At 38.8% G+C, this 12,800-nt stretch overlaps 1 long non-coding RNA gene across 1 annotated transcript; it reads right to left on the reverse strand.

Moving 5' to 3' along the window:
• Window positions 1-4,267: 4,267 nt before the first annotated feature.
• On the reverse strand, window positions 4,268-9,792 carry LOC132901403 (uncharacterized). The gene is made up of 4 exons (XR_009656849.1): window positions 9,572-9,792; window positions 7,790-7,835; window positions 6,224-7,642; window positions 4,268-5,837 (listed from the first exon to the last, which is right to left on the reverse strand). It is a non-coding gene; the product is annotated as an uncharacterized LOC132901403 (long non-coding RNA).
• Between the last annotated feature and the right edge of the window lie 3,008 nt (window positions 9,793-12,800).

The following is a 12,800-nucleotide window of genomic DNA, read 5'->3' on the forward strand; positions in this document are numbered from 1 at the left end:
TCAATTATTTATTTGGCATGTGGTGCTTTTTGTATTGTCTAGAACATACATAAGATGAGCATATTATAGCAGCAAAATAGAAGCACAATCATTTGAATGCAGCAAAACACACATAGGCCTACAACACACAGATAAGGTGTATATCTCTGTGCAATATGATATGGTTATCAAATTAGAGGGTTATTTTCCAAAAAGTATATTGGGGCAGGGCGGCGGGGGCAGGGGCGGGTACGAGGCAGAGCCCCCCCACATAACCAATCCCAATTTAACCCCTGCTTATTATTACCAAGGGAAAGTGCGTTCCTATTTTAAAATATACTCCAGGTTGTCCCCCTTTCCTCACCTTCTTCATCCAGCGGTCCCATGTGTGATGTAGATGTGACGCACTTCCGAGTTGTTACGGGAAGTTTTCGAAAAGAGTATTGAGACCACTGAGCTCTAGCACTGGGCTTTTTCTGGGAAATAAGAGTTTCAGTCATGGCGACAGTGTGTGTATGCCAGCCTCGGTTCAGAGGTTTCAGTTTCAAAAACTGTAAGAGGTAAGAATAGAATAATATAAAGTACAGACACTTGGTATATTTTACTTCTTCTGTGATTTTTAAATTGTTAATTTTTGGATTACACTTCACTTTTGTGGCTACTGCCTAATAGAGTAAATATATATGCTATATTTCCTGTTTGGGCATGGTATCAGAAAACAATTTTATTTATAAGCAATAGCCACATGTACCCACAGGGTACCTATTTTTTCACGATATCTTCCTTCATATTCATCATAAGTGCTACTGGGTGAGGTTTGTTTTGCCTGGCAACACTTATTATTATTATTATTATTATTATTATTAAGAATACAAGTCATAGTAGTGTTAATAATGCAGTTTATTTCTTTTGCTGATTTGATGTTCAGTTCTGCAAGCAACCAACTGCTCAGGGATAAATAAAAGTTTATTTTCGTCAAGTCAAGTCAAGTTTACTTGTATAGTGCTTTTAACAATAAACATTGTCGCAAAGCAGCTTTACAGAATTTGAATGACTTAAAATATGAGCTAATTTTATCCCCAATCTATCCCCAACGAGCACGCCTGTGGCGATGGTGGTAAGAAAAAAATCCCTCAGACGACACGAGGAAGAAACCTCGAGAGGAACCAGATTCAAAAGGGAACCCATCCCCATCCGAGCAACAACAGACAACATGACTATAACATTAACAGTCCTAACAAAGTCAGCTTCGTTGATGCTATAAACCTCCCACCAACGGAAACCCAAGTGCAAAACTGTTCACAACAACCGCAGTCCCAAAGTCAGCAAGTCAACTGCAGTCCTAAAGTCAGCAAGTCAACTGCAGTCCCCAGCCACAAAAACACCACTGCAAGAGTCCAGAGTGTCCTCCAGGCATGACCGCCAACTGTCCATATGGGGCCGTCCTCCACAGGAGCGATGCGATGAGACTCCAACCAGACACAGGGCACCAGGATGGACCAGGCAGGTCTGAGGAGCAGAAGAGGCCAGCATCTCGATCCCAGGACCGACATGTAACTCAGAGGGACAGATATGGGGGGGAGAAGAGAGAGAAAACACAGGTTGTTAGGTATGCCCAATGTCACCTGAATAAGTAGGAACAGTATACATACAGTGGGGCAAAAAAGTATTTAGTCAGCCACCAATTGTGCAAGTTCTCCCACTTAAAAAGATGAGAGAGGCCTGTAATTTTCATCATAGGTATACCTCAACTATGAGAGACAGAATGGGGGGAAAGAATCCAGGAAATCACATTGTAGGATTTTTAATGAATTAACTGGTAAATTCCTTGGTAAAATAAGTATTTGGTCACCTACAAACAAGCAAGATTTCTGGCTGTAACAACTTCTTTAAGAGGCTACTCTGTCCTCCACTTGTTACCTGTATTAATGGCACCTGTTTGAACTCATCAGTATAAAAGACACCTGTCCACAACCTCAAACAGTCACACTCCAAACTCCACTATGGCCAAGACCAAAGAGCTGTCAAAGGACACCAGAAACAAAATTGTAGACCTGCACCAGGCTGGGAAGACTGAATCTGCAATAGGTAAGCAGCTTGGTGTGAAGAAATCAACTGTGGGAGCAATTATTAGAAAATGGAAGACATACAAGACCACTGATAATCTCCCTCGATCTGGGGCTCCACGCAAGATCTCACCCCGTGGGGTCAAAATGATCACAAGAACGGTGAGCAAAAATCCCAGAACCACACAGGGGACCTAGTGAATGACCTGCAGAGAGCTGGGACCAAAGTAACAAAGGCTACCATCAGTAGCACACTACGCCGCCAGGGACTCAAATCCTGCAGTGCCAGATGTGTCCCCCTGCTTAAGCCAGTATATGTCCAGGCCTGTCTGAAGTTTGCTAGAGAGCATTTGGATGATCCAGAAGAGGATTGGGAGAATGTCATATGGTCAGATGAAACCAAAATAGAACTTTTTGGTGAAAACTCAACTTGTCGTGTTTGGAGGAGAAAGAATGCTGAGTTGCATCCAAAGAACACCATACCTACTATGAAGCATGGGGGTGGAAACATCATGCTTTGGGGCTGTTTTTCTGCAAAGGGACCAGGACGACTGATCCGTGTAAAGGAAAGAATGAATGGGGCCATGTATCGTGAGATTTTGAGTGAAAACCTCCTTCCATCAGCAAGGGCACTGAAGATGAAACATGGCTGGGTCTTTCAGCATGACAATGATCCCAAACACACCGCCCGGGCAATGAAGGAGTGGCTTCGTAAGAAGCATTTCAAGGTCCTGGAGTGGCCTAGCCAGTCTCCAGATCTCAACCCCATAGAAAATCTTTGGAGGGAGTTGAAAGTCCATGTTGCCCAGCAACAGCCCCAAAACATCACTGCTCTAGAGGAGATCTGCATGGAGGAATGGGCCAAAATACCAGCAACAGTGTGTGAAAACCTTGTGAAGACTTACATAAAACGTTTGACCTCTGTCATTGCCAACAAAGGGTATATAACAAAGTACTGAGATGAACTTTTGTTATTGACCAAATACTTGTTTTCCACCATCATTTGCAAATAAATTCTTTAAAAATCAGACAATGTGATTTTCTGGATTTTTTTTCTCATTTTGTCTCTCATAGTTGAGATATACCTATGATGAAAATTACAGGCCTCTCTCATCTTTTTAAGTGGGAGAACTTGCACAATTGGTGACTGACTAAATACTTTTTTGCCCCACTGTATTGCACTGAGTACAAGCAGGGACTCCGGCAACTAACTATGACAGTATAACTAAAAGGGGAGAGACAGAAGGTAGCACAGGCATGACGGAGCCCCAGGACATAAAGCAGCCAGCCACTACACCGTCAACAAACTCGAGTGAGCAAGCGAGTGGGGACTGACAGCATCCATACATCCCAGTTTACCAAAACACTATGTCTGAGGCCCCTCCAGATCTACACCTTTACCTCATAAACACCATTAACAAAAGGCTTGACTAAACAGATATGTTTTCAGCCTAGACTTAAACACTGAGACTGTTGGGGTTCACCCCAGCCAGAGACCCCGATTCCTTCGTGGGCCCCCCTCGGATCCGAGGACGAATGAAACAGATCGACAGAAACAGACAGGGAACCAGAGAGGTTTCACATGTCAGTTTATTCGCACAGTCACTTCGTCGAAATGAAAACATTCTTGGAAACATCTTATAGTATCTCTGTGTTTATGTTTTGTCTTCATTTGTGTGTGTGTGTGTGTGTGTGTGTGTGTGTGTGTAATGGGTGTGCGTCTATGTAGAAGTGTGTAATGATCTTGAATCAATCATAATATAATAACATATTTCTGATCATAGTAAGGTACAGATAGATATCAGAGTCTTGGCTTATGGTCAATATTATGGTTAATAATGTCTAAACACAGAATGTCTAGTCTACGGAGTCTATTCAGAGAAGGTCAAAGATACTAGTTTGCACAGAAAGGATCTAATAATTTAACATAATTTCTTAACACATGAATGTGTGTTAAGTCAGTAAATTACATCTTGATTTCATCAACATAAGCAAAATAACAAATAACAATATGTCTTTAATAATGCTAAAACAAAGAATGTTATAAGAAAATAAACATAAAAAATAAGAACAACTTAAACATAAGAACAATGAGAATATGTCTGAAAGAGAGAGAACAATTAAACAACTAACAGGATTAAACTCATAACTAAATTAGGTTAATGCTTTTAAACTAAAAACCCTTAGAATCATAAGATCTTAACTATAATTCTAATGTCATTATGAAACTAATCTAAAACTATAAAACTAACATTAATCACGGAATGCATTCATTAATTACGGGATCCAAATCACTACCATAGTATATTTCAAGCTTTTAAGAAGCTATAAACCTAAGTTTCAACTAAACATGAATTAACATAAACATGAACCTTAATTCTACCATTTCAGAGTGTGTGTGGGTCGATCTGACACCAAAACAGACCTTGGTGAATCTTTCAGACACCTCTCTGAATGAATACACATTCATATAAAAAAATAAACAAAATGTTCCTAAACAATGTCCAGCCGAGACAGAAGGTCATTTTTAACTGAACCTTAAGTTAATCCTTAATTTTGTCACCATTAATAAGAATAATACTTATATAAACCTAACAATCCCCCCCCTTTGATAATAGTATCACTATTATCAAATCCTAGGATCATATTTGATCATTATCTCCTCATGATCATATATGTGATTACATCGAGAATTAATCTTGAGTTAATCTTTGCCCTTCTTGACGTATATTGGTGCTCAGAGGGCGGGCATGCCCGATCAGCCCTCGTCCCACCTCACCGGAGCTTAGAGAAACTCAAAACCTCTTAATTCCCAGATACACGCTACTTCCTTCAGAGTAATTTGTTCTAAAACAGTGAGGGAAAAATGAAATTAGAAGGCATATCAACCTATAGTGAGAACAGAGTCCTGTAAGAATACAGAGTTTCAGAGCATAGAGATGTGTAATAATAGTAGAAAACGGCATCAGATGAAAGACATAACACATTCGTGTGGTGTGTGCTTGTGCAGTCCAGTTAGTCCAGAAGATGTTGTCTCGAAGTCCAGCTCGAGCGGGTAACCCTGCTCCGAGCAATGAAGTGGTCCAGAAGGCTCGGGCGGGTAACCCTGCCCCGAGCAAAGATGAAGCAGTCACGAAGGCTCGGGCGGGTAGCCCTGCCCCGAGCAACAATGAAGTCACGAAACCCGTGATGAGGACTGTCATGGTTGTAGTGAGGATGATTGGTTCCAAATGGGGCGCAAGATCTCTTCCCCTCTTTGTTCACAACATCTTGAGGATTCTCAGTCGAATCTGTGTAGAGCTCAGAAATAGAGAGAGAGAGAGAGAGAGAGAGAGAGAGAGAAAACTGGCCAGAGGGAGACTAGATAGGGACACAAAAAGCGTTAATAGCAGCAAACTTGTTATTGTAACACAACTTTGTTATGGAGCCTTCTTCAATCGAGTAGCATGGATCCACTGTGGAAAAAGATCAGTTAAAACAGCAGCAAAAGTAATGGCGACTATATCTGCAGGCCCATTATATTGTTTTCCCAACTGTCCAAATCATAACTTTAAAAAAGTCACACCAGCACCTGTCTCCCACGTGAAAGGGGTGTGTGGTGGAGATAATATTGTATTATTGACCTTGGTACAAATTTTATGCAACTTATCTATAAGGGCTGCAGAATACTCATCCATATGCATTTTCAAATCAGAGGTACCTGGAGCCGGAGTTCCCTTCTTCCAGGGGAGAATAATTTCTTGGTGTCACACGAATTTCAGCCAGAATGAATTATGGATTACAGAACCAAACCTGTGTCCTCATCTCATCTCATTATCTCTAGCCGCTTTATCCTTCTACAGGGTCGCAGGCAAGCTGGAGCCTATCCCAGCTGACTATGGGCGAAAGGTGGGGTACACCCTGGACAAGTCGCCAGGTCATCACAGGGCTGACACATAGACACAGACAACCATTCACACTCACATTCACACCTACGGTCAATTTAGAGTCACCAGTTAACCTAACCTGCATGTCTTTGGACTGTGGGGGAAACCGGAGCACCCGGAGGAAACCCACGCGGACACGAGGAGAACATACAAACTCCACACAGAAAGGCCCTCACCAGCCCCGGGGCTCGAACCCAGGACCTTCTTGCTGTGAGGCGACAGCGCTAACCACTACACCACCGTGCCGCCCACCTGTGTCCTGCATGACCTTAATTAATTTGTCTTTCAATGTTCGATTAGTACGTTCTACGATACCAGAGGATTTAGGAATGTGAAAACACCAGTTTAGTTTAGAGATACTTACAAAGGTTTTGTGTGACTTTTGAGGTAAAACGGGTACCCTTGTCTGAGTCTATGGCATTTGAAACCCCATAACTATAACACTAATTATTATTATTGATTTCTTATTATTTTATTGTTGTTATTTTATTGTTCTGCTTTTATTGTTTGTCTTTCTTTTTTACTGTCCAGTGTTCTTAGGTACCTTGAAAGGCACTTATAAATAAAATGTATCATTATTATTATTATTATAACTAGGTATCAAAACGAGTAACTACCTTCGTGTTCTCTCGAAAACAGGAAAAAACTTCTACCCATTTAGAGAATTTGTCCACAATCAAGATGACAAAAATCAAATGAGAAAGAAAGAGCGTATGTCTCATGCAGAATATCAGGCTGATATTGATTGAACACACAGAAAAACCACAGAGGTATAAATTATAAAACAAGAACCGTCTGAGGGTTTAGAACAAAAACCACCAACAAAGATCCCTAGAGGGCTGGAGGGAAGAGATCAGACCTGATACTAGTAGTATGTACGATTTTTAGACAGACAATATCAATGTCATCCCAAGTATCATCCCGAGAATTAAGGAGGCGTGCGAGAGCGCGACCTACATTATCAAAAGAGGATGTGACACGAATTTCGAGATTGTTAGCAGAACAGAGAATAAATAGTCATATGTTAATTTAATTATCTATTAAATTACTGATAAATTAATTTAATGGGTCTGTCAATTTTGCAACCATCAAACCATCAAAACACATGCGGAGACAGCCCCCAGACACACAAGTAAGCCTTGAGCAACAATGTCTAATGTTTTGGATAAAAACGCACAATGATGCATTTCCCCCCCCTCATGCTCCCCAGAGGCTGTGCCTTGGTGTTCACAGGCATAGAGATGGAAGGGCTTGAAGTGAGCAGGTAACCCAGGGGCGGAACAAAGGGTGCTTTTGAGGGAGTGATAAGTGACCACCATAGCGTCAGTCCAGGTCAAAGGATGTTGCAGTGGATCGTGATGAGAGATTGCCGAACGGAGAAGCTTGTCATATAAAGAGCAGTCAGGGATCCATTTTCTGACCCAGCAGGGCGTTTTGTGTCTAGAATGACAGCCTTGAGAAAGTTCAAAATTCAAAAGTTCAAATACTTAAGTGTCCATACAATATTGCAGCTTGGTTCTGGAAACCTTAAAGCCCTTATGCGCCAGATGTTGGAGCAGGCGCAAGTGTCAGTGTCTTGGCAGATTTCTGGTGACTCAGCAGATACCAGAACACACAGACCACAGAGTCCTGAGGGAGGGAGAAGGTCACAGAGCGCGTTATGAATTACAGCTGAAAAAAAAAACAGCAGGAGAGTCAAATGAAACCTTGAGTCCAAACGCTATCTCCTCATGTGCGTGGAAAAAAAGGCAGAACAGAGATCATTAATGGCAGGAACCTGTGATATTACAGAAGAAACAATCAATTCATTAATCTTACGTAAATCTTGTGTAAAGTGTCTCGCCACGCCTTGCTCAAGAAGAGGCTGTAGGATGACATCCAGAGAGAGAGGTATTGCTTATTAAATCATAAACAGAATGCACATGAATACTTATACAAGCCAATGTATCATAATCATGATAATTTATGAAGTTTTTTCTTAATGGTTAAACAAAGATAAACCCAAGTCTCCGATTTATAAACAAAAAGTTATTCAAGTTAACGTTTGTTAACTGTTTCTTGCTGAAAAAAATTATGGTTAACTAAATACATTAAAAGGCTATCCATTCCATATCCTCTGTGGTTTTTAAAGGCAAAAGTATGGAGGTTTAAAACTCAGCAAACAGTTAATCAGAGCATTTCATATCAATAGTTCGAAATTAGGAGGAACATGGTTAAGCTTAGCCTCATAAGTAGCAATAAGTTTAAAGAAAGATAAGGAGATAAAAAACAGGGCAAATTGAAATGACAAACAATTTCACTGAATGTAATTTGAATAAAGTTGAATAGCTGATAAGCACTCTTTGTTGGATTCGATATGTGACAGAGACTTAAAATACATTTTTAATTCAATTAACAGTATTAATGGGAATGAGAATTGGTTGTCTTGGACATTTTGACTTTATGTATATGGAATTTACCTAATAATATAAAAAGATTACTTATTAAATTTATTATTGTGAGAAAGTGCCAAAAATAATGATTTTCTCTGCTCATCGCAGATTTCTGTGGCTGTCCTTGCCTGCTGTTCTTGCATGAGTTGTTTGTTTATATTATAGCTATCTGTAACAGTCTGGGAGTCTTATCTCAATGTTGACTGAGAAAGAGACAGAACATATTGCTACGGAACAATTATTCAAAATATTATATATTATAATAGGACGACAATTATTCAAAAAATGAAGTAAAAAGCGGGTTAGCTCGCTGTTGAACTAATTGCATGCTTCCCAGACAAGACAAGTCCACATTTCGCTAAAACGGGTCAGAAACAGGAGTATATAGAATATTTAAAGGTTAGAATAACATATGATTAATAAAAATACCACTACACCAGCGGCGGTGAGAGCGCCGAATCCTAACCACTAGACCACCACACGATCAGTTTTAAAATGTTTTAGATCAACATTAAACATTAGGTTAAACATTAAACTTTTCGGCATTTCCATTCACACGTAGGGTAAATATATTTGATGCCTTTTATTATGCCTTTAAACAGGAAGTGGTATAATACGCAATATTTTAAAAGTGATTCCTGATAAATATCTTCAAATCTGAAAGTGATATTTGATTTGGCTGAATTAATCAAACTCTAAGCCTTAAATATATTTCTTCTGTTTTTTACCATGTCTGTTTAATTTAAGTGAATGTTTTAAAAATGGTTTTTGTGTTGTATTTGCTTGTACAGTTATTTCATTATTTAAGGTCTGAACGCATAGAATTACTGCCCAAATCTGATGAGACGAGAGTTTTGCCCTAAAGAGCTGTTTTTTCTTTTATCCAGTGCGCATGCCCAGTTCACAAGCATCATGGGAACTGGAGTTCTCATGTTATTAACAATTTTGAAAACTTCGTATTCATCATTTATAAGATCTAGACATGAAACTGCATTAATAGCTACACTATTAATTATTAAAACACATTAATAGTCTTGTAGAGTGCTCGCGGACCTGTTCAGAGATCACCTCGCGGACCACTCGTGACTTTCCTGATAACCTTCCAGTTACAAGTTTCGGACTATCAACACACAATGAATATAAAATAAAATACAGATGATCTACTCACCAAACGCTGAAACTAATTGATTAAGAAGCAGATTTTTCCTCTGATGATGTTAAGGGAAGAGGATCTCTTCTCTTGGATTTCTAACAGTGATGAGATTCACAGACGATTCGGATCTTCTTCGGGACGAAACATAAATGACTCGATCGAGCGAATCGATACAGACGCATGGACTGCATTTGTTGAGTTCATGCACACGTAATGGTTTGAGGAAAGTTCATACTTTAATTTCATGCAGCATCAATTTACAATTTGAAAACAGGAATACAAATAAGGTTTCCGTAGTTTCTGAAGAATCAAGAGTGAATCAAGTAAATTGATTCACACGCATACGAGTTTGTTCTAAAGAATCGATTCAGTGAAGCTTTCGTTGAGATTAAAATGCACAATATACAGAATGTCCGTATTTTATACGGATTTGATTCAATAAACATAGTATACGGGCGTACAAATAAAGTTATACGGATTCTTTTTAACAAAAAACACTTCAATATTTATTTAGAGCTATAATCAATGATAAAAGAGCACATAACATTTACACTTTGTGGGGGTTTTTTGTCAAACATTGAAGCTTTGTATTCATTCTTAAAGTTTATTATTATTAAATAAAAAGTACCTGGGATATATTATTGTTAATTATCATTCAAATTTTAGGTAAATCATTTTAATTTGCATCTTATAAGGATTTTATAAGGGAAATAAGGACTTTGGAAGTTGGTTACAGGTTTGATTGACCAAAGGTTTAATATTTATGCACACCAGGAACACAGTTCTGACTGTTCATGTCCAGAGTACTGATTTGTTGTTTCATTATTTTGTGCATATCCAGTAATGCCTTATATGCTAAAACAATTAAAGATACATTACACAGCTCCAGAGATTGCAAATACCTGGATGAGGATAAATCAGAACTGAGCCGGCCAAATTGTCTAGAATCTGTGTAGAATGCTAAACCACATCCAATCCCGTGGTTTTTTTTCTCGGGGTCCGGGTACCTTAATACAATAATACAATTAATATAATAAAAATTTTCCCCCATGGTGGCTGCACGAAGGAATCAAAGATTAAAAGCGCGCTCTTCCCGTGACAGCTCCTTCACTTCACGAGGGTCACCTTCCCGTAAACAAATTACGAGGTTTACCAATCTTCCTGTGGCTCTACCAAGCCCCGTCACCGTCCCGTAAACAAGAGTCTACGAGGTTCCCCAAAATAGAAACATCCCGTGCCTCTACACGAGGTTTACCAAGAACATAACCAGAATTATAAACAACTGGGTCTCTTTTCTTTTTTTAAATTACTACCAACCAGGCGGAAGTCTAACCAATCAATTATAAATTAAAAATTAAAATAATTTACTCACCTGGTTGGCAGAATCCCACTTCTGACACCAAATTGTTGGGGTTCACCCCAGCCAGAGACCCCGATTCCTTCGTGGACCCCCCTCGGATCCGAGGACGAATGAAACAGGTCGACAGAAACAGACAGGGAACCAGAGAGGTTTCACGTCAATTTATTTGCACAGTCACTTCGTCGAAATGAAAACATTCTTGGAAACATCTTATAGTATCTCTGTGTTTATGTTTTGTCTTCATTTGTGTGTGTGTGTGTGTGTGTGTGTGTGTGTGTAATGGGTGGGCGTCTATGTAGAAGTGTGTAATGATCTTGAATCAATCATAATATAATAACATATTTCTGATCATAGTAAGGTACAGATAGATATCAGAGTCTTGGCTTATGGTCAATATTATGGTTAATAATGTCTAAACACAGAATGTCTAGTCTACGGAGTCTATTCAGAGAAGGTCACAGATATTAGTTTGCACAGAAAGGATCTAATAATTTAACATAATTTCTTAACACATGAATGTGTGTTAAGTTAGTAAATTACATCTTGATTTCATCAACATAAGCAAAATAACAAATAACAATATGTCTTTAATAATGCTAAAACAAAGAATGTTATAAGAAAATAAACATTAAAAAATAAGAACAACCTAAACATAAGAACAATGAGAATATGTCTGAAAGAGAGAGAACAATTAAACAACTAACAGGATTAAACTCATAACTAAATTAGGTTAATGCTTTTAAACTAAAAACCCTTAGAATCATAAGATCTTAACTATAATTATAATGTCATTATGAAACTAATCTAAAACTATAAAACTAACATTAATCACGGAATGCATTGATTAATTACGGGATCCAAATCACTACCATAGTATATTTCAAGCTTTTAAGAAGCTATAAACCTAAGTTTCAACTAAACATGAATTAACATAAACATGAACCTTAATTCTACCATTTCAGAGTGTGTGTGGGTCGATCTGACACCAAAACAGACCTTGGTGAATCTTTCAGACACCTCTCTGAATGAATACACATTCATATCAAAAAATAAACAAAATGTTCCCAAACAATGTCCAGCCGAGACAGAAGGTCATTTTTAACTGAACCTTAAGTTAATCCTTAATTTTGTCACCATTAATAAGAATAATACTTATATAAACCTAACAGAGACTGTGTCTGATTCCCGAACACTACTTGGAAGGCTGTTCCATAACTGTGGGGCTTTGTAAGAAAAGGCTCTGCCCCCTGATGTAGCCTTCACTATACGAGGTACCAGCAGATAGCCTGCACCTTTTGATCTAAGTAGGTGTGGCGGGTCATAGAGGAGCAGAAGTTCACTCAGGTACTGTGGCACGAGACCATTCAGTGCTTTAAAGGTCAATAGTAGTATTTTATAATCAGTATGAAATTTGATTGTGAGCCAATGCAGTGTGGATAAGACAGGCGTGATGTGGTCATATTTTCTAGTTCTAGTAAGGACTCTTGCTGCTGCATTTTGAACTAACTGGAGCTTATTTATGCACTTACTGGAACATCCAGACAGTAAGGCATTACAATAATCCAACCTGGAGGTAACGAAAGCATGAACTAGTTTTTCCGCGTCATGTAGTGACATTAAATTTCTTATCTTAGCAATATTTCTGAAATGAAAGAAAGCTATCCGGGTAACGTTATCAATGTGAGTTTTGAATGAAAGACTGGGGTCAATAATCACTCTGAGGTCTTTTACTGATGCACGTGAAGAAACAGAAAGGCCATCCAGAGTTACTATGTAATCAGAAAACTTACTTCTAGCTGCATGTGGTCCTAATACAAGCACTTCAGTCTTGTTAGAGTTAAGCAGAAGGAAGTTAATAAGCATCCAGTGTCTAATGTCCTTTAC

The sequence above is a fragment of the Neoarius graeffei genome, chromosome 17 (assembly GCF_027579695.1).
Source record: "Neoarius graeffei isolate fNeoGra1 chromosome 17, fNeoGra1.pri, whole genome shotgun sequence".
In the NCBI taxonomy this organism is placed as follows: domain Eukaryota; kingdom Metazoa; phylum Chordata; class Actinopteri; order Siluriformes; family Ariidae; genus Neoarius; species Neoarius graeffei.